The sequence below is a fragment of the Zingiber officinale genome, chromosome 4A, assembly GCF_018446385.1.
Source record: "Zingiber officinale cultivar Zhangliang chromosome 4A, Zo_v1.1, whole genome shotgun sequence".
Taxonomy (NCBI): Eukaryota; Viridiplantae; Streptophyta; class Magnoliopsida; order Zingiberales; family Zingiberaceae; genus Zingiber; species Zingiber officinale.
In genome coordinates this window covers 155,142,931-155,166,459 of record NC_055992.1, presented here as the reverse complement: position 1 = coordinate 155,166,459, position 23,529 = coordinate 155,142,931, and the positions used below count along the sequence as shown (strand labels likewise).

Sequence of the window (23,529 nt, the reverse complement as noted above, 5' to 3'; positions counted from 1 at the left end):
TTTCTCCCTACATCTCCAATTCTCCAAACACTTAGGTGACGTTTGGTTAAATGATGAGAATGATTATGGGTATGAGTTTGATAGTAAGGTGGAATGAGAATGAGAATGGAAATGAAATCCACCTAGTTATATGGGTTTGGTTGATTCCCATAAATTTAAAAATCATTTCCAAATTGTCATTCCCAAATCCACAATCTAAACACTATCTTTTTATTATTATTTCATTCTCTCATTCCCAAATCCATCAATCAAACATCCCCTTAACCTTAACCATTCGTTCCTTTCAAAAAAAAAAAAAAAAAAATAGCACAAACTCCAAGGTTGAGTCTGAGACTGGTTAAGAAACTTAAGTTACCCATGACTGACCCACCTCCAGGCGTCGTTTCCTTCACTTTCTTAACCAATCATCTCTTTCAGTACTTGACATTGAGTTCGGAGTTTGGATCCTCTATCTTAATTATCATTTATCCCCGTGTCTCCTCGTTGATCAAACGAGTGTTATATTCTCGAGATGTGTGTTATATTCTCGTGACATGCACTGTATCTTTGAGATGAGATTTGACCAATCCGATCGGCTAGATGACACGAGGACAGATGATATTTGAGACAAAGGATCCGAACTCTTGAGTCCAATACATCTCATATAAAATGACAATTGGTTCTTATTTAGTATTTCTTTGTTGACTTAGCTTTTGAATACAGGCATTGAGGGACCTAAAGAAACTGTATATTCTAAAGGCATTTTAATTGTGAAGTCTAAATCCCTGAAAGGTTGTTAGTAGTTTTGTTTTCTTTCGTAGCTTTAGAAATGTTTTTCCTCTTTCTTATACTAGCCTATCTTGTAAACTTTATTAATAGAATTGGAGTTTTCATATGCAGATATCCATTTCAGCCACCTAATGTCACCTTTGTTACACCAATTTGCCATCCCAACATTCGCAATGGAGGGCGTATTTGTCTTACTATTCTTAATTTACCGTCAAAGGTAAATGGTTCAGTTGTTTTCTTTTTGATTTTACGTTTGAACGTTGCACATTTAATTTTATTTCGATAAAAAATTAAAAATATATGTTCATTAAATAATCGTACATTATGTGACACACAACTATTATTATTATCAATTTAATTTTGTATTATTAACAAACAATGAATTTAATTCTCTCTCGGTCTATTCTATTATTTCTTCGGACAAAATTGGCCATAAAATTTGGATGAATAAAGGGAAAAAAAGAAGAATGATTAAAAAGGGTAAAAATTATATAAATTTTTTATTTCCAGTATAAGAACAAACTAAAACCTAGATGAAAAACAAAAAGCATTAGTCTCCCTGTCTCCTTCCTTTGTCTCGCGATCCGCTGCTCTCTCCCCTCCTATGTCTTGCCATCTCGCGATCTCGCGATCTCTCCTTTGTCTTGCGATCTCGCGATCGGCTGCAGGAGATTAGCGAACACGGCCTGAGAGTGAAGTGATCGGTCGCCGCAGGTAATAAACTGTCTTTGTTGCCGATTCCTTAGACATAGACGTGTGTATATTTTCTTTCTCTTTCTAATCCACCTATCTTTGTTTCCGATTCCTTCGAACTAGGTTTTCTTTTTCTCTTTGTAATCCATTATCTATCTCTCGGCTGCAGGGGTGATTTGAGGGCTGTCGAAGGTAATCGGATCACCGTCGCTGGTAATTTTTTTTTCCTGTCCATCCTACGGAAACTTTATTAAAGATTTTTTATCGAATATGACCAATCTCATTCGGAATTCTCACATTTGAGTCTTTTTTTTTTAGCTTTTATTCTTTGAAATCTTGTTCACTGTGATTAAGAACGGTTCTATTCAAGAGTTGTTCCCTTTAATTAATAAAACAATTAAGAATTAAAAGTTATTCAAATGGATTTTGAATTTTAAATTTTAGATATCAAAAAAGGAATGGTAAAGGCGAAGGAGGTGTCCTCTACTTAGGTGAGGTAGCACATTATTAGAGAGCTGATATTATAGGAGTGACTTTAGGGCCAGGAATTGAGAATATATATTATTTGAACTTGGATACTAACTTTTGTGTTTGCACATAAGAGAACTTTATAAACAAATTCCGCATGAATAATTGCATTTGCATTTTCTGCAATAATTGCATCATGAAAGTTTTCTTTGTGCCTCGTTTCTGAATTTCTTCTCACGAGTGCATACAGTTTGAAGTAAAGCCATATCTAAATAATTTTAAGATTACCAATTGCAAGACACCTTACATTCAGCTTGATGATAGCAAAATATCCATGTAGTTGAGCTCAAATGTTAAGACACATGGCATGTTTTATTTTTATTTTCCAGATTTTAGCTCTGCAATGCATTGCGTTGACCTTTTTTTTTTTTTTTGTGTTTGAAAGATTCCCTTGATAATGAGGAGATGAAACTATAGGGGCGTAAAAGTAGTTTAGTTCATAGTTTAAAATTTTGAGCCGTCCCGAGGTTTTGGTTTCAGACCAGAACAAAACAATTTCGATACCGCATCGTGCTGTGCTGATATAGTTTCGGTATTTTTTAAATATACAAGATATATTAACTAAAAATAAAATCTAATCTAAATATAAAAAAATAAAAAATATATATTAAATTAATGGTATAATTTTATTAGACTTTAATTAAACATATTTAAATTACTCCAATATAGCTTGGAGGAATTGATTACAATTATTAACTTAAGTTGTTTAATTTAACCTAAGTTAAACATCTTACCCCCTCTATTGTCGCTAGTGATCTTTGGGCCAGTGTGATACATGTGGACTAGTCGCCGGGCCCGTGTGACATGTCTGGACTTGTCTCTGGGCTTGTGCGAGACTTATTGTCGGGCTTGAACAACACGTTTAGTCGTCGGGCCTTGATGATGCGTCGCCGGCTAGCGCGAAGCGTCTGAACACCTTGTCGGGCTTGGGTGATGCATCCGGATCCATCGCCGGGCCAACGCGACGCGTCCGGAAGCGCCAAAGGGCCCACGTGACACGTTTGGACATGTTGCAACGTGCCGACACCAGAGGCGTGCTTGTGTCGGTGCTAGACTGAGGGCGGAACGTATCAAGCGAAACAGTTAGAGATTTTAAACTATGATTTTGTTTGCGTCCAAATTGTCTCGTGAATGAATTACTCAAAAGATTGTAATGGATGCATGACTTCAGACGGAGTAACTAAAGCATTTCCAATAAAGATAGGGTTACATCAAGGATCAACTCTAAGTCCCTATCTTTTTACACTAATTATGGACGAACTCATTTGCAAATGATATTATTTTGGTAGATGAAACACGTGAAAGAGTAAATGCTAAACTAGAATCTTGGAGGGAAACACTAGAAGGGAAAAGTTTTAAGTTTAGTAGATTAAAGACAGAATATATGAAATTTAAGTTTAGCAATATTAGAAGTAATGAAACAATTGTTAAGATAGGAGAGGACGAGTTGTCCGGAATCGAGAGATTTAAATATTTAGGATCATTTTTGCAAAACGATGGAGGGATTGAGAGAGATGTCTTACATAGAATACAAGCAGGATGAGTGAAATGGAGGGGAGCGTCGAGTGTTTTATGTGACCATAAAGTACCTCTTAAACTTAAAGGTAAGTTTTATAAAATCGTAGTTATAACTGCTATGTTATATGGAGCTGAATGTTGGGTTATGACTCGAGCACATAAGTAGAAGATGAGAGTTGCAGAGATGAGGATGTTAAGGTGGATGTGTGGACATACGAGGATAGACAAAATAAGAAATGAGAGCATTAGAGAGAAAGTCGGAGTTGCATCTATTGAGGAAAAACTCCGAGAGACGTTTAAGATGGTACGGTCATGTACTTAGATCACCAATAAATGCTTCAATTAGGCGATGTGAAACTATGATAAACATGCATATCAAACGAGGAAGAGGAAGACCAAAAAAGACTTGGTTAGCAATAATAAAATAAGATAAAATTTATTTAAATATAGATGGTGATATAATAGGAGATAGAGATCATTGACGTAAAAGGATTCATACAGCCGATCCCACCTAGTGGGAAAAGGCTTGGTTGTTGTTGTTGCATGACATTTCTTTAGGAGAACTATTTGTAGTCAATGTCAGTAGTCAAAGTTTGATTTTATCTTTGTAGTGCTTAGATTCTTATTGGTAATTAGTCGTGAAATTCTGATGGAGGCAACCAAAAATAGAATTTCTTTTTAGTAAAAAAAAAATCAGACCTTTGTAGCCAACAATTATGAACAAATAGATAATGTAGTATCCTCAAGTCCATGAAAACTGTAGTGCTTAGATTCTTATTGGTAATTAGTCGTGAAAATCTGATGAAGGCAACCAAAAATAGAATTTCTTTTTAGTAAAAAAAATCAGACCCTTGTAGCCAACAATTATGAACAAATAGATAATGTAGTATCCTCAAGTCCATGAAAACTCTATAAATTTTGTTGGATAACACAAACAATTAGATAATAAGGTGCTTTATAATCAGCTCTTTGATGATATTCTACCAGATGCCAAGTGTGACAAATATAATTAATCATACCTAAAAGACAATCCCTTTTCATTTTGAAGGGCTTATCATAATTTTAACAGTTGAAGCATATGAAATTAATGAACAAAATTGGGAAATTTGACCCTAGATCTGAAAACAAGAAGGATACATTTTATTGTAGGTTAAGAATTTTTTTTATAAATAAGTTAAGTTGACAACCTGAAATGATTGCTAATGCTTGTGGATAGGATGCGTTTAATTTATGAAGAGGTGCAAGTGCAACACACAAGACGCTCTCTAGTTAAAATAAGTCTGATGTCAACTTTTGATTCTATTTAATGTACATGGGAGTTCCTTTAAACCTCTAATTTTGGGTGTATGAATAATTGATTGATGGTCTTTACATGATTGTGTAATAAGTTCTAAACTTTTGTAGTACCAAAATAACAACAATAAAATCTTATTCTACTAAGTGGGGCCAGCCATATGAATTATCCTATGCTATCGAACTTTATCCCCTATTATATCATCTATATTTAAATAAATTTTATTTTATCATAGGAATCATTGGAAGTATAGTTATTTAAGGTTCACGGTGCTCAAAAGCCTATAGGTGCTATAGGGCCTAAGATGCACGACACTAGGTGAGGTGCATACCTCCTTGAGTGAGACGCTTTGGATATAAATTTTTTCAATTCAAATATATATAGGGAAATTTTTCAAAAATATTTCATTAAAATATAAAATTCACTAGCAAATAAATATGTTATGCACATAATTCAAATTTAAAAGACTTCAAATATTTAAATCATCAGAATTTTTGTATCTTCCTCAATCATATCATTATCATCATCACCAAAGCTGAATCTTCATTGGTTTCCAAAAGATCAATTTCTTCCTCCTCCCACAAGGCACATGCTCAAGGCGCAAGAGACTCGCTTGGTTGCGTCTTGTGCCTAGGCATGACCGGGCGAACACCTTTAATAATTATGGTTGGAAGGAGAGCCTTGACGCAACTGGAAAGTTGTGTAATGTGACTCACGAATTCGAGTTGCGGAAATAATCTCTTGTAGAATGTAAGGTAAGGTTGCATACAATAGACTTAAGGTGGTCCGACCCTTTTTCGGGACCTCACATTTGTGGGGGCTCGTGCTTGAGTCATTACTAAATATTCAACTCCATATACGCATGTCTATCCTCTAATCATCTTTTTATAGATTTTTTTTTTTATGTTTTAGAGGTATCTTATGATCACAAAGACCACCTAACGCTCTCTTACATTTCAACTATCATGTTTGTATTCTATGTAAGATATTTCTCAACCTCTCCATCATTTGTAAAAACAATGCTAAATACTTAAAGTTCTCAGTTACAAGGAACTTATCATTTTCTATTTTAACAATTGCCTTGTTGCGTCTAATATTGTTAAAAATTTAAATTCTATATATTTTGTTTTTATTCTATCAAGCCTAAACTTTTTACCCCAATGCAACAATTACTCTTTCACGTGTCTCATCTACTAAAAAATAATATTTTCTATAAATAATATGCATCATGATAATGTGTCTTGGATGTGTCGAGTATTTATGATTAGTGTAAAAAGATATAGACCTTGATATAACTTCATCTTCATAGGAAATGCTTTGGTAAATTTGTTTAAAGCCTTCACTCTTGTCATTATATTCTCATACATATTCTTAATTATTTTAATATACGTTATGCTAATATCTTTCTTTTGTAGACTTCTCTACATAATTTTCCTTGGGATTCTTTTATAAGCCTTTTCTAGGTAGACAAATACCACATGTATTTTTTTTCGGATACTTGTCAATTAGTTGTCTAAGAAGATGTATAACTTCTATTATTGACTTTTCAAGTATGAATTTAAACTAATTTTTGATCAATGTGGTCTCTTTAGTATTTTTTCTATCATTCTTTTTTAAAGTTTTATATTATGATTCATTAGTTTAATGTTCTTATAATTCGTATAATTTTGTATATCTCCTTTGTTTTAATACAATGGGATAAAGTCTTATTCTTATATAAAAGGGCAACCCGGTGCACGAAGCTCCCGTCATGCGGGGTCCCGGGGAAGGATCCATTGTACGCAACCTTATCCTATTTTTTGCAAGAGGCTGTTTCCAGGATTCGAACCCATGACCTTTATGGTCACATGGCAACAACTTTACCATTACGCTAAGGCTCCCCTTCTCTTATTCTTATATATATATGTAAATATAATATCAAGTTGAATAATGTCGTAAGTGATTCAATACCCTGCACACTTCCATATCTCTATAGTACTATCATATGGTCCAACCGTTTTTTTCATTTTACATTTCATTCAAAGCTTGCTTACTTTTGTAGTTTTAATTTTCTAATAAAATTTAAATTTATATACTCCACTTGACTTGTTTAAATTATCTAAGTTAAGTTAGTTGCTTGCCATGTGACCGAAAGATCACGGGTTCGAATCCTGGAAACAACCTCTTGCAAAAAACAGGGTAAGACTGCGTACAATGGATCCTTCCCCGGGACTCCGCATGGCGGGAGCTTCGTGCACCGGGCTGCCCTTTAAGTTAGTTGCTTAAATTTTTATTAAAAAGTTTACGAAAATGTCTTTTTTATCGCTCTTTAATTTCCTCATCATTCACTAGTACTCGATTACATTCCATTCAAAGTTTGTTTTCTTTTGAAGTTTGAATTCTCAGAAAAAAATTTAAATTTCTATACTCCACTTTGACCTACTTTAATTACTTAAGTTGATTACTTAAATGTTCATTAAAAAAGTTGATAAAATGCCTCTTTCATCGCTCTTTAATTTCCTTATTATACATACTCTATTACATTCATCTTTAATGTATCTTATTTGGGTAAGATCTTTTGTTCCCTTTCTCTTGATTTAACTATTTTATAGATATCATTTTCTCCTTTTTTTATCCAATTGTCAATTTAAGCATTCAAAAGTTTTAATCTTGACTTCACTCGCTACTTTCTTGGCTATTACTTTTTAAATTTTTTTAGTTCTTACAAATGTATAAATAACTTATAGGCTATTTATTTCTTCGTCACTCTCTTTTACTTTTTTTTTTGTTCCACCACCAAGATTTTTTACTTGTTGAAGCTCGTCTTTTTGTTTTATCAAGTATGCTCTTAGCAATCATTTTCAAATTTAATGTCATAGTATCCATGTCATATTCAAGGTGCCATTTATTTCTCCTAATAGTTATTCTCCTACTCTCCTTAAATACACTTTGTTTTTCGTCCTTTAACTTCCACCACTTAATTCTAGAAGAAATATACGTTTTTTTTCTATTTATTCTATGCTTGAGGTGCATATCTAACACTATTAACTTATATTGGATAGTTAAGTTTGTTTTGTGGATAATCTTATAATCTTTACTAATCTTTCTATCTAACTACAAGAAAATTAATTTGTGACTTATTGTTCTTACTTTTGAACGTAATAAAGTGGGTTTTTTAAAACATATTAGTTATATAAGTTTATATGCTATCGTAAAATCTAATATAATTTTTCTTTCATTTTTTTAACAAAATCATAGCCCTCGTGTATCTGATTATAATTCTCATTTCTTACTCTTACATGTCTATTTAGATCTATTAAAAGTACTTCGTTTGGCGGAAATTTTTAAGCTTTCTCATTTAGGTCTTTTCAAAATTTATATTTGGTGGTGCATATATGCTAAATAGAAGGGGAGCCTTGGCACAACGGTAAAGTTGTTGCCATGTGACCAAAAGGTCACGGGTTCGAATCCTGGAAACATCCTATTGCAAAAAGCAGGGTAAGGTTGAGTACAATGGATCCTTCCCCGGGGCCCCACATGGTGGGAGCTTCGTGCACTGGGCTATCCCTTTTTTTTTTGGTGCATATATGCTAAATAATTGCCCCTCGGGCATACTAAGTTGGTTACCACATGACAGTTTTGTAGAAATGGGCAAGGGTCGATTTACGACTAAGTCGAGGAAAATACCCTCTTATGTGGTGACCTGTTCTGTTTCCTGATTTATTTTTGTATAAATGGTTGTGAGGCTAGCTGTGTGAGGCGCCCGAGTCATTGTATGACCTTTTGCAGAAAATATATACTAATTAATTGATATTTTCTTTCACCATTACTATCTTAAGAGTTATAATTATCTTATTTTCTAACTACTCCTATTAATTCATTCTTTAACAAATTGTTTACAATAATACCTATTCTATTTCTCATTTTCTTGTTTTACTCCTTTTTATCATAATTTAAAATCTAAGTTTTTTAATCATTTTTTGTCTTTTCTTCTATTTATTTTTTCTCTTGTAAACATAAAATATTAATTCTTTTTTCAATCATTATATCTACCACCTTTATTAGTTTACTGATGAGTGTTTCTATGTTTCATGTTCCAAATCTAAGAGTAGTGAATCTATAAAGTTTGCTCTTATTAAAATTATGATATGAGAACTTTTGTATATTTAATGCTACATCTAAGTTCTCATGACGATATAGTGGTTCTTATTTGCAAGTGGACCCTACAACACATTTCTGTTAGGAAACAACATAGTATTATCATAATAATTTGATGAATCTATTTATAGGATTTTGTTTATAATTGACGTTGGCCGGCAACTTAATGCAACTATCAACGTTTTTTTATCTGGGCTTGGGATTGACATTTGCAATTTTAAACTTTGGTTAAAAATCAAAAGGGCATCCCGCTTTTGGATGAAACGCCAAATGGACGCTCCTTTAGTACCCAAAATACCCTTATTTGTCCAAATTATTTATTTCTATACTATGTTTAGAATGTGGTCAAAAGACTATTGTAGAGGTAGCAATTACTTTCTAGCTCATTTTTTACTGTTCTAGTGGGTTTTATGGGTCATGTTGGTTTGTTTTGTAATTTGAAATTTTGTTTAATTCAGGTCTTCACCCTCAATTGATAAAAAACGCACACGTGTAGTAACTATCAATACCTGCTATACATAATACTCTTGATTTATTTTGTAATTTGAAATCTTATTTTAAAAAATAACATATGGTGAAAAGACGTTGTAGCAGTTATTTGCTAACCGCTACATAATGGATCATGTTTAGATAATGTACATTTTACCCATAGTGAGTCTTATCGGTCCTCTTTGTTTGTTTTGTAATTTGAAATCTTATTTTATTCATATTTTCACCCGCAATTGATAAAAAATAACACATGGTTAAATGACTCTTGTAGTAATTACTTGCTTACCGCTACCAGTTGAAGTAGCTACTTGCTACACGATGCATCATGTTCATTTTACTTTTAGTGGAATATATGAGGGTCCCCTTGGTTTCTTTTGGAATTTGAAATATTGTTTTATCCGGTCTTCACTCTCAATGGATAAAAATTAACACTTCGTGGGTGCCATAGTTTAGACTCTATACTCTAAAATCCGGTTCAAAAACAAATAATTTGGACCGGCTAAGGAATTAAGACTACTTTGGAATGCTTGGTGGGGTCCTTTTGACATTTTTTTTTATATAAGAGGTGCCCATTTAATGGAGTGTCATTTTGATTTTTGCCCTCAAACTTTTATAGTACAAAAGAAATAATTTTTTTTGTCATTATTTCTAAATGTAATATGAGTGATTTATTGATGCTGTGTAGTTAATTGATTTCAATTGCGAATGTTGATAACCCATATCTAGCCTCCAGTTCTTATATTGTTGCTACTTACATGTCCTAGAACTAATTGTGTCAAATTAGCTTGCCTCGAATAGATATTTAAACGTCTATTATTTTTTATTTTTATTTGTTTTGTGTTCATGATCCAATGGCTAGAAATATATACATGCCCTATTTATTATTTCCATGCATTGTATGGGTCCATCAATTAATATCTGACAAAGCAAACAATAGAATACTCATTATAGGACATCTTTTGACATATAAATAAATATTTAAATAAGAGACTAATTAGATAGCTTAATCACATGGTCCTAAGAGAGCTAGATGTGCAACTACCATCAGCATACACGCTATAGTCTGGCAAGATAGTTTAAAAACGTGACATTGAAGACACAAATAAGCATTTGTTGTTTTGCTAATGGGGATTGCAATTTGCAATTAATCTATTCTAACTCAGACTCGGAATTAATGAAAATCAAATTTCCTTGAATTTAACTCAGCCGATTGTTTACCTTGAGTTTCCTTTGAAGATATCATATACCCTTGTTTTCAGCTGTAGCTTATCTCTAAGCTCTAGGGGAATCTAATTCAAACAAATCTTGTATTTCATACCTCGACTAGTTTGCATATTTTAGACCTCTGTACTGGAACACTGTTTATATCATTAAATAAAATAATTTCTTAACTGCTTTTAGTCATATTGATTTCTCTAATTTATAATCATGCTGATGTGTTAATCCACACGTAATTATTAACATCATCAATTACATTATCTTTATTTTAATGGAGTTCTTAGAGGATTAGACAATTTTTTTATTTAATTTATGACATAATATCAACAATAGATATTAGACATTGAAAATAATTATTGCTCTTTAATTTTTATTTTATGTAATTCTCATGTGAAAATTTTCTTTAGATTATGTGCCATTATAAGTTTGATAATTTCAAATTTGTCACATGTTTTATGACCCTAAATTAGATATAAAAGTTATTGTATTCAGTTCATACCATCTTTGTTCTATTATTTTAATTATAATATTTTCAGCTTATTTTACATTTTTTTTTTTTTGCAGTTGAGTATGGTTGAAGAAAATTTTGGGTATTCAGATTTGTTAGAGATTCGTAAAATTCTCGATGCTACATACAAGCTGTATGCTACAGTGGAGAAAGATCATTTGCTTCGTGTTCAAAAATTGGAGAAGAAAATAAAAAAGGTTAAAAAATTGATAGCTGAACAAAATTGTAAATTGGAGGCTGTTGATAAAGAACTTAAAGCCGTTGATAAAGAGCTTAAAAAACTCTAGGAAAATAAATCTTCAAGGAAAAAGCTTGTTAAAAAGTCGTGAAGGAACAAAGTGGGACAAACAATCTATGGAAGATTATGAATTTGATTTTGAAGATTTCTTAAATTGATCTTGTCACAAGATTGCATTTGGGGAAATTAGAAGTTTTTTTGAATTGTTTGACTTTTATGTTCATTTTTTTAATGGTGATTGTATTTAAATTGAAATGGCTTTTCAACTGTCTTTTGTTTTGATTTTCCTGAGTTTATTCCTTGGGTTCTTTTGAAAAACTAATCACTTTGCATATTGAATTGTATAATTGCCTACGGCACATCTTACAAAAACGATAAAACAGAAAGTATCCCTTCTAAAATTGATTGAGATTCTTTTAGTGCAACTTTCCTACTATTTTTCTTTTTCAAAGCAAGTCATGGGTAGTGCTTAACCTAGCATGCGACAGACTGGATCATACTTGTCCCAACATCACTTTCTAAAATGGATCGATCAGGCTCGTGAAGTTGATCCATTTTGGCATGTCTAATTCTTTCTTTAACAATAAATATGTATTATGGTTAACATATCTATGAAGTTGTATAAAGCATTTTCCCTCAAAATGTTTGGACGAAACACCTAAAGCTTCCAAATTATTCATATTTAACTCCCATTGATTTTAGAAATTTTTAAGGAAATCCATCGTAACCTCAGATAACCAATTTGAACAACTTAAGCCCAAGCTGTTCTGGCCAAAAACATCTTGATGGGTAAAAAGTTTTTTACATTGATCATCCAAGTCTATTGATGAATTTATTAAAATATACTAAACTCGCAAGTGACCTTAGACGACCACTTTTTTTTTTAAAAAAAAAATTAGCCTATCAAGGTAATTTAGGCAAACATCTTGACGTCCAAAACTCTTTAAATTGGTCATTTAGGATAGTAAATGGATTGTTTGAAGTATATTCGACTCACTAATAGCCTAAGACAGTTGGTGCAATCAACTCCTTGATAGGTTGACCATGACTAGGATTTTGATAAGTTAGAGATGATGTGTTAAGTTGGTCAAGACTAATCAGATATTTAACAGTAAATGAAGTTTCAATCGGTCAAGAGTAATTGGATGCTAGGCAAGATAGAATTATGAAAGAGTGACCTCTAAGCAGTGAAAGTCCCAATGAATCAAAGTTGATTTGAGGGTAGGTAAGTGTAAGTCATAGTATAGTTGAGGTCAATTAGATATTAGATAATTAATGAAGTCCCAAAGAAATAGTTTTAAATCATTAGAAGTCTCGAAGGTAAGAAGTCTTTAGGCACAGAAAGTCAGAGTGAGGCCAATTAGAAACTAGGCAAGGATGAAGTTTTGGTGAACCAAGTTCATCTTGCACTAGGCATACAAGGAGGGAATCCTACTATTGATCAAATCCCTGACCTCATTAGGAAGTTAACCTTGAAGAGTGGTTCTCATTAGGAAGTGTTTCAAAGTCCTAAAGAACAAGAAGGGAAAGGTCCTTGAACGAAAAAAGTGGACCAAGGAGCAAGTTTATAAATTCAAGACAAATAGTAAGGTAATCTCATTATTAGTCAATATTTTGTCTAATGAATTTTGTGCATGATAGGTGAATACCAGAATATCCATGACTTCCCACAAAGCTAATCAAACTTCATGAAAATATCCCATTATCACAAAAGGAGGAGGAACCCAAGGGAAAGGACTCATTGGCTCAAAAGCAAAATAATTTAGAGGTTGGGAGGTGCTCAATGTTTGAAGTGGAAGTTGAGGAGCCACACACATCTTCATTCTAGTGTTAGGAGGAAAGACCTATGACATCAGCTTAGGGAGAAGCCTCAACTTCCAAGGTCAAAGAGGATGATGTTATGTAAAGTGTTGATCATATAGCTAGAGGGGGAGGGAATGAATATTGAACCTATAATAAAAATAATATATCTTTCTCTTTCAAATTTCTTAGTAAGGACACACATATTAGAGTAGAAATATAAATACTACAAGCATACTATTGGACACTGGATTTGTACTGATGATGGGTGCACAACATTTAACCTAGAGTTTTGATATATGACTAAGATTAAAGTTATGTTAGTTTTGCTTTAACTAGTTGTGTCAAGTTTGCATGTGCAAGATACTTAATAGATGTTAAAGTTCTAATTGTGAAGCAATAACTAGGTCTTAGTGGATCTAGGCATCTAATGTTGGGGTTGCGAGGTTGTAAACATAATCCCACATTGAAAACACATGGGAAAGATCATGTGTTTATAAGAGAAAGATATCTCTATTGGTATGAGACCTTTTGGGTAGAGCCCAAGAGCAAAACCATAAGGGCTTAGGCCCAAAGTGAATAATATCATGCCATTGTGACAATATCTAAATTCTTTTTGATCCTAAAATTGATATCAGAGTCCGAACTGCCAAAAGAACTAACCGTCGACTGTGCATAAGAGTCATGGTCCAATCGAACCCTGTGGATAGAATATTGACCTCGAACAAAGAAGTGGGGGCTCCCGTGTCCGGATCAAGAGAACTAGACACTATGCAGGAAGTCCTAGTTGTGGCTAGGCAAAGAAGTTCTAGTAGGTCGGTAGGTCGGGTGGATAGGTCAGGTGAATCGAGGGGCAGGAAGTCCTAGTGGGTTGAGGATCGGACGTTAGGAAGTCTGTGGTCCTTTGTTTGAGGAGGGAATTGTTGGGGTTGTAAGGTTGTAAACATAGTCCCACATTGAAAACACATGGGAAAGATCATGAGTTTATAAGAGAAAGATATCTTCATTGGTATGAGACCTTTTGAGTAGAGCCCAAGAGCAAAATCATGAGGGCTTAGGCCCAAAGTGGACAATATCATGCCATTGCGGAAATATCTAAATTCTTTTTGATCCTACATCTAAAACCTTGATTGAGAATCAAGCATGAGCTAAGTTTTGGTTGGAGACTAAGGGGGCGTTTGGTTTAGGGTAATAGGAGTAGGGAATGAGAATGGGAATCATTGATTCCCATTGTTAATGTTTGGATTATAGGAATAGATATACAAATAAGGGAATGAATCCTTGAAATTGGATAATAACTCATTCCCATGTACCCCCCTTCAATGAGTCATTACCCTATTTTCATCAATCAAAAGATTCCCTTATTCCAAAAATACCCTTGACTTAAAACTAAAATTTTCTCCATTAATATCAAATATCAAAATATATTTATTTATTTTTTCTTTCATATCACTTATCTCTCCTTATTCTTTCTCATTATATTTTCTCTCTCATCATAGTTTCTCTCTCATCATTTTATCACACACTTTCTCTCTCCTTAATCTCTTCTATCACACTCTCTTTCCTCTTTTTTTCTCATTACACTTTCTCTCTCATCATACTTTCTCTCTCCTCAATCTCTTCCATCGCACTCTCTTCTTTTTTTCTCTCTCATCACACTTTCTCTCTCATCACACTTTCTCTCTCCTCAATCTCTCCCATTACACTCTCTTTTTTCTTATCACACTTTCTCTCTCATCATACTTTCTTTCTCCTCAATTTCTCTTATCACACTTACTCCTTTTTTCCTCAATACACTTTCTCTCTCATCATACTTTCTATCTCCTCAATCTCTCTTATCACACTTACTCATTTTTTCCTCAATACACTTTCTCTCTCATCATACTTTCTCTCTCCTCAATCTCTCCCATCATATTCACTGTTCTTTTTTTCTCTCACCATACTTTCTCTCTCCTCAATACTCTCATGACACACTCTCTCCTCATTTTTTCTCACTATATTTTCTCTCTCTTCATCCTCTCCTATCATACTTTCTCTCACATCATGTTTTCTCTCATCATGCTCTCTCCAATCACACTCTCTTTTTCATTTTCTCTCATCACACTTTCTCTCTCTTCATTCTTTCTTATCACACTTTCTCTCTCATAATACTTTCTCTCTTATCATTCTCTTTCATCATATTTTTCTCTCACATTCATCTTTCTCTCACATCTAATTTTTTCTCTTATTTTCCTTTAAGGGTAAAAAAGGAAATTTTGATTTATTCCGATAGAAGATATACAACTAACCAAACATTGCTTTTAAGAGTGATATCCATGCTCATACCCATTCCCATTCCACAATACAATGATTCCCATTCCGATTCCTATTCCTAGGAAAGAACCAAACACCCCTTAAGTAGATAAAATTCATAGTTAGAGGCTAGGTGAAAGTCCAAGTGACTAAGACTTGGTGGATAAATTTCTAGCTAGGTGCTAGGTGACTCAAAGTCCAGGCGATTAAGGGTTGACAGACAAATTCCTAGCTGGGTACTAGATGACTCAAGTCTATATGATTAAGACTTGACAGATAAAATTCCTAGCTAGGTGCTAGGTGACTGAAGTTCGGGTGGAGTTAGTTGAGAGTTGAAGCCTTGATAAACAAGTTCAAGTGAAAGCAGATGTGAGCTATGGCTTAGCAACTCAATCTAGAGGAGTCAGCTGGAGGTTGCATATCTAGACCCAACATAAGTGAGAGTCGAATGAATTTCGGAGGGTCTAGGTGACCGGGTATACGAGCGACTGGAGAAGCTTCTAGGCGATTGGGAGATGACGTTATCAACAATCCGAACAAGATGGTCAAGATGAAGTTTGGCCCTTGCTCAGGTGACTAGAGGGTGTATGGGCGATCGAATAGCTTTGCTAACCTTATCTTACGGATATAAGTTGTAGCCATGTTAGCACCTTTAAAGGCAACTGGGAAGGTCTAACCGACCAAAGGAGTCCTATATAAGGCAGAACTGAAAGATAACTAATTCACTCATCTCTTAATCTCTTGTGCTCGTGGTTTAAGTACTCCTCGCCTTCTGTGCCACGACATGCTGCGATTTACGCTTCATTTCTAATCGGTAGCACCTAGAGTAATATTTTCATTTATTTAGTGTTGCCTTATTTGTTTTATTGTGCTTTAATTTTTAGATTATTTTCAATAAGGTTTCTTCACCAAGGAGAAATTAAGAAATAAGAATCATATTTTATAATTGCATGTCTATACTTCTGGTTTGATTGATTAATTTGCATGCTTAAATAGTTAACTAAATCTGTTACATGCTATTATTGCCTTTGTCTAATTGATTGAATTAGTTTGAGTTTAATTCAATTATATAGAATTAACCAACATCGAAAAAAATATTCATGGTTGATCGTATCCTCCTACGGTCGACCGAGCTAATACCGTTAATTATAATTCCAAAAAAAATTTATTACACAGTCGATTGGGGCTCTATACAGTCGACAAAATGATCCCTTATAAACAACTAAATAGCCACCAAATCTCTATCTCCGAATCATATTCCACCTAGGGGTGAGTAGTCAACTCGTCAAACCGATCAACCTACTCATACCGATCCAAACCGAGCTTAAAAAAAAACCGATCAAATTGAATAAAAATTGGCTTGAAAAATAATAAAACCGACCAGGTCCAGTTCGGATGCTCTTTACTACTTTAACAAATCCGCAGAAAACCGAACTGAACCACCTTACTGTAAAACACCCAAAACGACGTCGTTTTGCCCAACCCAAAACGACGTCATTTTGTTCATAAAAGCAGCTTAAGAATGGATAAAGAAACTTATTTTTCGTTTTGGAAGACTTTATTTATTATTTGAAATATTTTATTTTTCATTTTGAAAAACTTTATTTGTCATTTGAAATACTTTATTTTTTATTTTGGAATACTTTATTTGCCGTTTTGAAGATTTAACTTATTTGAGATTTTGAGTTATTGTCTATATGACTGTCTAATGAGTAATGTTTATTATTATTTTAAAATATTTTATTATTTTTGTTATATTTATATTTCATTGGATATAGGGTCAGATATCCAAATAACTGATAAATCGTCGGATATCTGATAAATAAGAACCTCCAGATATAGGGTCGGATGTATGGTCCTAATATTGTATTATCTGATTTAGTAGGGTCAGATAATTTTTTACCCTAATAACCAAACCAACCTGATCCACAATCACCCCTCATTTCACCTTCCACCCCCAACCTCAATTCGTGGCTCAAAAATCTTCTTCTTCATCTTCTCCTCCTCCTCCCCCTCCTCTTCTTCTTCTTCTTCTTCTTCTTCAAATCATCATGCAAAGGTAAATTTTCTTTTCACAACATTTATTCTATTTTTTTGGCTAAACACTTTCTTCATTTTTTGATGTTGATCAACTATGATTTTAGCTCGTTCTTCCATTGATTCCCAATTTCCTTCTGAGGGCCTTAGGATAAAATTTGAACAAAACACTTATATTCTTATGCCTCATAAATATCACAATCAATAATTCTTCTTTGATCATTGTCCAGACACTATTGATATCATATCTTACTATAGATTGTCTAAACCTATCTATTGTGAACAAACAATCAATCTAGACCTCTGTTCGAATTCTATAATAATCTTGACCAAGTTAGACAAACTTACCTATGCATCTCGAATTGAAAGTTTTAACACTACATTCACACCTGATCTTGTTAGAGACCAACTTGAACTATCTCCACCTTCTTCCACAATCAAATGCTTCCTAGGTATACAACTACCTCTTCCTAGTCCTTTCTCCCACATTACACTGAGTCTGATTTACACATATTTCTTTAGTGGTAATTGAAATCCTACCCTCATTAATTTTCGTTCTGGTAAACTTCGAGCTACAAACTATGTTCTAAACAAAGTCATCACTTCATGTGTTCTACCAATTCACACTCAAAGTCAAGTAATAATGCATCCATTTCACTCTCTTATGTTATACGTCCTTAGGCATAAATTGAATATCACCTTAAGCCTATACATATTCAACTCAATCATCTTTCACGCATCCACCATTGTTAATCATCAAGTCCTTATGTTTTACTGTCACATTCTGACTTTCATCTCTGGATCTTTCGAAGTTGAAATTAACGGAGGCAACATTCAACCCTTGAGTAATCTTAACATAATAGGGTATAAAAATTTAACTTAGCCAAATTGGTTCTTAGAGGAAACATGTTAGTTTGGAAGGATGATCGATAGACACATCCAGAGGGTGATGAGATTCCAGCTGAACATGACACAAAACAACTACCCATATCTTCAGCACCACCACCATCCTCAGTACCCAACTCTCTTTGACTTTAGAAGATCGTGTGACTCAAATCAAAGCATATATCACTCATGGATTTTAGCTCATGGAAAAGAAGATGGATAAATCATGAACATGTTACGTGCTCAGCTTACAAGTCAACAGACCCCGCTTTCTAACCAAATCAATTTATCATAGATTTTTCACTACTGTAGTTATTTATCCATTATTAGTTGGTCGTTATTCTTTATATTTGACTTATAGTTTATCTTTTGACTATGATTGAATTATTGGTTGACTAGAGTTGAATTCTTAGCTTAGCTTGCATTTTGATTAAATATTATTTAATTGGCTAACTTATTTCTTTGATTTTGATCTGATTTGAATCCACCCACAGTTAGATCATCTTTGTTAATTCTACAGTATTACACTTGCTTATATGCCATGTTTTATTTGTATTTATTTTGATCTGATTTGAATCCACCCACAGTTAGATCATCTTTGTTAATTCTACAGTAGTACACTTGCTTATATGCCATGTTTTATTTGTATTTTGACTCATTTTTTATATATGAAAAAGGGAGAGACAAAAAGTAGAAGATAAATAGCAAGTGCTTAGTAACTTCCAATTTAATCCCTTATCTGATTAAGGGGAGCAATAATTAAGTAATTATTTATTCATTTATCATATTCATTTATAATCGTACTAACTCTATCTTCTTTCATACATTGAATATAAATTCATACATATATTGTCTACTTTATTTGATTATTGAATTCTAATTTTAACTTAATTTTATATTATTAAAAATAGTGAGATTATTGGTGCTACGTACATAATATTTAATCCAGAGTTTTGATATATGACTAAGATTAATGTTAGGTTAGTTGTGATCTAACTAGTTGTATCAAGTTTACAGGTGTAGGATACTTGACAGATATTAAAATCATGGTTGTGAACTAGACAATGACTAAGTCTTAGTGGATCTAGGCATCTAAAGCCCTGATTGGAAATCATGCATGGACTAAGTCTTGGTTAGAGACCAAGCCGACAAAATTCCTAACTAGAAGCTAAGTGAATCAACTCCAAGTGATTAAGATTTGATAGATAAATTTCTAGTTGGGTGCTAGGTGACTCAAGTCCAAGTGATTAAGGCTTAACAAACAAATTTCTAGTTGGGTGCCATGTGACTCAAGTGCAAGTGATTAAGACTTTGTAGACAAAATTTCTAGTTGGATGCTAGGTGACTCAACATACACCATTCGATCACTTAGGAAGGGGTCAACTTCATCTTGACCGTAGTTTTTCAAATTGCTAATAATGTCATCTCCCGGTCGCCTGAAAGCTGCTCCGGTAGTCTGTATACCCGTCCTGGACCCTATACAATCGCCCGAACCCTCCAAAATCCCTTCATCAAGAGTTATCACTAGCCAGTTACCACCAAACTCCATCTAGTTGCCTGGAACTGTCAAACATGCTTCTCTGCAGTTGTTACATGTAAGGCGTATGATATAGAATGTAAAGTTACTTGTACTTACGTTGGATCTAGATGTTCAGATTTCAACTAACTCATCTAGATTGAGTTGCCAAGCCACAACTCTAAGTTGCTTCCACTTAGACATATTTGTCAAGCCTTCAACTTCCAGCTGATTCCATCTCGAAGGCTCCAGGTGACCGAAAGAATCCCATATAAGGAGTTTCAAGGTAGAATTTGAAGATAACCAATTCACTCATCTCTTAATCACTTGTGCTTATGTTCTAAGTCTCCTTCGCCTTCTGTGCTACTACACACTATGATTTACACATCATTTCTGATTGGCAACATCTAGAATAATATTTTCATTTATTTAGTGTTGCCTTATTTGTTTTATTGTGATTTAATTTTTAGATTTATTTTTTGTAAGATTTCTCCATCTAGGATAAGTTAAGAAATAAGAATCATATTTTATAACTACTATGTGTCTATACTTTTGGTTTAATTGATTAATTTGTATGCTTAAAGTATTAGCTAAATTTGTTGCATGCTGTTATTGCTTTTGTCTTACTTGATTGAATAAGTCTAAGTTTAATTTATTTCTATTGTGCTTACTATGATTGATTCAATTGCTTTAATTTCTATTTTCTCTTTTTTTAAAAAAAAAAAAAATTATAACACTATTTACCCCCTTTAGCGTAATTTTGATCCTACAATTTGCTTAGTTCATAACCCTCAAGTTGCTACGTCCAAATCCTATGCACATAGTCATTATTTTTTCCCTCTTTGTTAAAAAGTCAGAGGTGAAGAAATATTTTATACAATGATGATTGGCAATACAAATAAAGTGGAGGTTTTTTTGTAATAGAAACAATAATATGGAGCAGGTATTTCGAGATCTAGAGCTCTTTATAAAATCTCTACCTCAAATTGATCATTGTGTTTATGTGCCATTCTTCGTTTGCTTGAAATCCCTTCTGGTTGCCCAAACCTTGTTGAATCAGTCGTCAACCTTATTTATGACCTAGTCCCCTTTTATTCATTGTTGCTGACCTGATATCCTTTTAGTCACCATGACCTCAATCAACTCAGATTTATGAGCGTCTGACTCAATATTGTGCTCTACATGTACTCCAGTCACCCAAAACCCTTTTTAATTGCTAAGACCCTCAAACAACTTGGCTTTAGAGATCAAATCCATTCTGATCACCCAAAACTCTGACTCAAGTTGACTACGACTGAGTTCACCTAAGTTGAGTCTATCCTCCGTCTCTAATATAAGTCAATCAACTTAACTCACCATAGCTTACCTTAAGTAGGAGGAACTTCCTCTTGACTTCTTATCCCTTAGAAGCATTCAGTGCATTTTTCTCATTCCATCAAAGTACTCTTCTACTAAACCTCTTATCCCTCATACATACCGAGTCTGTTGGCTTACTTCCAGTGTCATCTTTCTTGTATGGTTTGCCCCTTTTTCTCCTAGTCTGGTTGTCTTCAATTCTCTTCATCATTCGTGTCTCTTGGATGTCCCATACCACCCTTCTCTATACTACACCAGACCTTGAATCAGACCACCATGATCAAGGCTTCCAAGAAGGATATATGGGTAATTAGGAAGATATCTTAGGAGCTCATTCCTAGTGAGTATTTAGTAAATCCAAGAAACTTCAATAAGTATTGGATTTCTAAGAATGTATCAATTATCATTGGAAGGTTAGTTAACTCAATAATAGTGAAGTCAACACTTGAGAGGATACCTTGAAAATGAAACGTTACAATCCTACTCTAGAAGGTGCCATGTGAGTTGAGTGTGGTTTACTAAATTAGCACATTATGATTACATCATGCATTTCGATGAATTATAAGTTAGAAAGGTTTAGACTCATGTCTAAATGCTTAGGAAAATCAAACTTTAGAGTTTGTTAGATTGTGTCAAAATTTAGGGTTTTGACACATTCAAGTGGAGTCAACTCATTATGCCAAATTTGGTATTTGACACTTTATTAAAAATTGATGCATAAATAGAATTATGTATTGTATAATGGTATGTGTTGCCATGCTATTTGATATATTTTCTATACTTATCATGCCATGACTTGTATGTATTTTTTTTCCCTGCTAGCTATAAGTAGTGTTGTACATGATGGTTAGGTGATGGCGGACTGGTCAGTGACCACTTACTACCTCAGCTGCCTAGGCAATGCCTAGATGGTGACTAGGCAGTTAATTTTTTTACTATTTTTTATACATAATATTATAAATAATCACTATTCTTTATATATATATATAATGAGATAATTATTAGGTTTTAATTAAGTGTATTTAAATTATATCAATAATAACTAGGAGTTGATTAAAATTATTAATCTAAAGTTATTTAATTAAAACCTAACTTACAATTAGCCCGCATATCCTATTTCGATCGGGCGATGAGTCTGATGCATCATCGGGACTATGAGACGAGTCTAGGCATGTTGCTAGGATGACACGAGGCCTCTGGATGCGTCGCAGGGCCCGAGCAAAGTGTCCGGGCCCATCAGTGGGCTTGGGCAACACCTCCTAGCTCATTGCCAGGCTCGCACGATGTGTCTGGATGCGTAACTAGGCTCGACCAATGCTTCTGGCTTGAACTACGTGTCCAGGCTTGCGCGACATGTTTAGACTTGTCGTCAAGCCCAGGCAATGTGTTTGGACTCGTGGTGGCAAAATAAGGGTGGTGGTGACAGATCTAGGCGCGACGATGGCGAAAGGAGGTGAGTTACTATCTCAAGCACTGTCTCAGGTAAAGACAGTGCGGTTGATGCCCGCCTCCCGCCTAGGCGGCCGCCATTTAGAACACTGGCTATAAATCATTTTGTTTTATCTTATATCATGAAAAATTGGCATTTACATTTCATGATATGACTTTTATGTTTTGGTTTATGTTATGCTTGTTGGGTTCCGTAGTAAAATTAAACACAAAGCACAACGAAAAATGAACCGATGAGATTTATGCGAATTCTAATTACACGTTTAGAGTAGAAAGATATCTCTTGATGTGAAAAACCCTTTGCATATTTGGAGAGTCAGACCGATATCATCACGATGATCAGTATGTTCACGCCTCTAGAAGTATCTACATGAGCACAATCACTGCCCATCTCACGAGGATAATTGAAGAATCTCGATATCATATATATATATATATATATATATATATATATATATATATAAGAGAAAGAGATCACATGGAGCAACAAGACAAAGACGCACAAAATGAGAGCAAACACGAGGAAAGAGGAAAAGAGGAGGAAGAACTAGAGTTTACCGCAGTTCGACCGCATGCCTACTCCACAAAAATGATTGAAGCTTTATTAGAATTTTCTCTACATAAGAGAATCATATTCCATGATTCTTGTGATTGTTGTTGTACAATAGGTTTACAATGATCCCTATAAATAGTGCATAAACCTCAGACCTGGTAAAAAAGTAATAGAATTTTGTTATGAAAAATTACAACAGAATTATATTATGAAAAACTGTAACATAATTCTATTATATAAAATCGTAACA

At 33.8% G+C, this 23,529-nt stretch overlaps 1 long non-coding RNA gene across 1 annotated transcript; it reads left to right on the top strand.

Annotated features, from left to right (window-relative positions):
- The first annotated feature begins 1,297 nt into the window (after positions 1-1,297).
- On the top strand, positions 1,298-11,577 carry LOC121971786. The gene is made up of 3 exons (XR_006109241.1): positions 1,298-1,482; positions 1,631-1,674; positions 11,210-11,577. It is a non-coding gene; the product is annotated as an uncharacterized LOC121971786 (long non-coding RNA).
- The last annotated feature ends 11,952 nt before the right edge of the window (positions 11,578-23,529 follow it).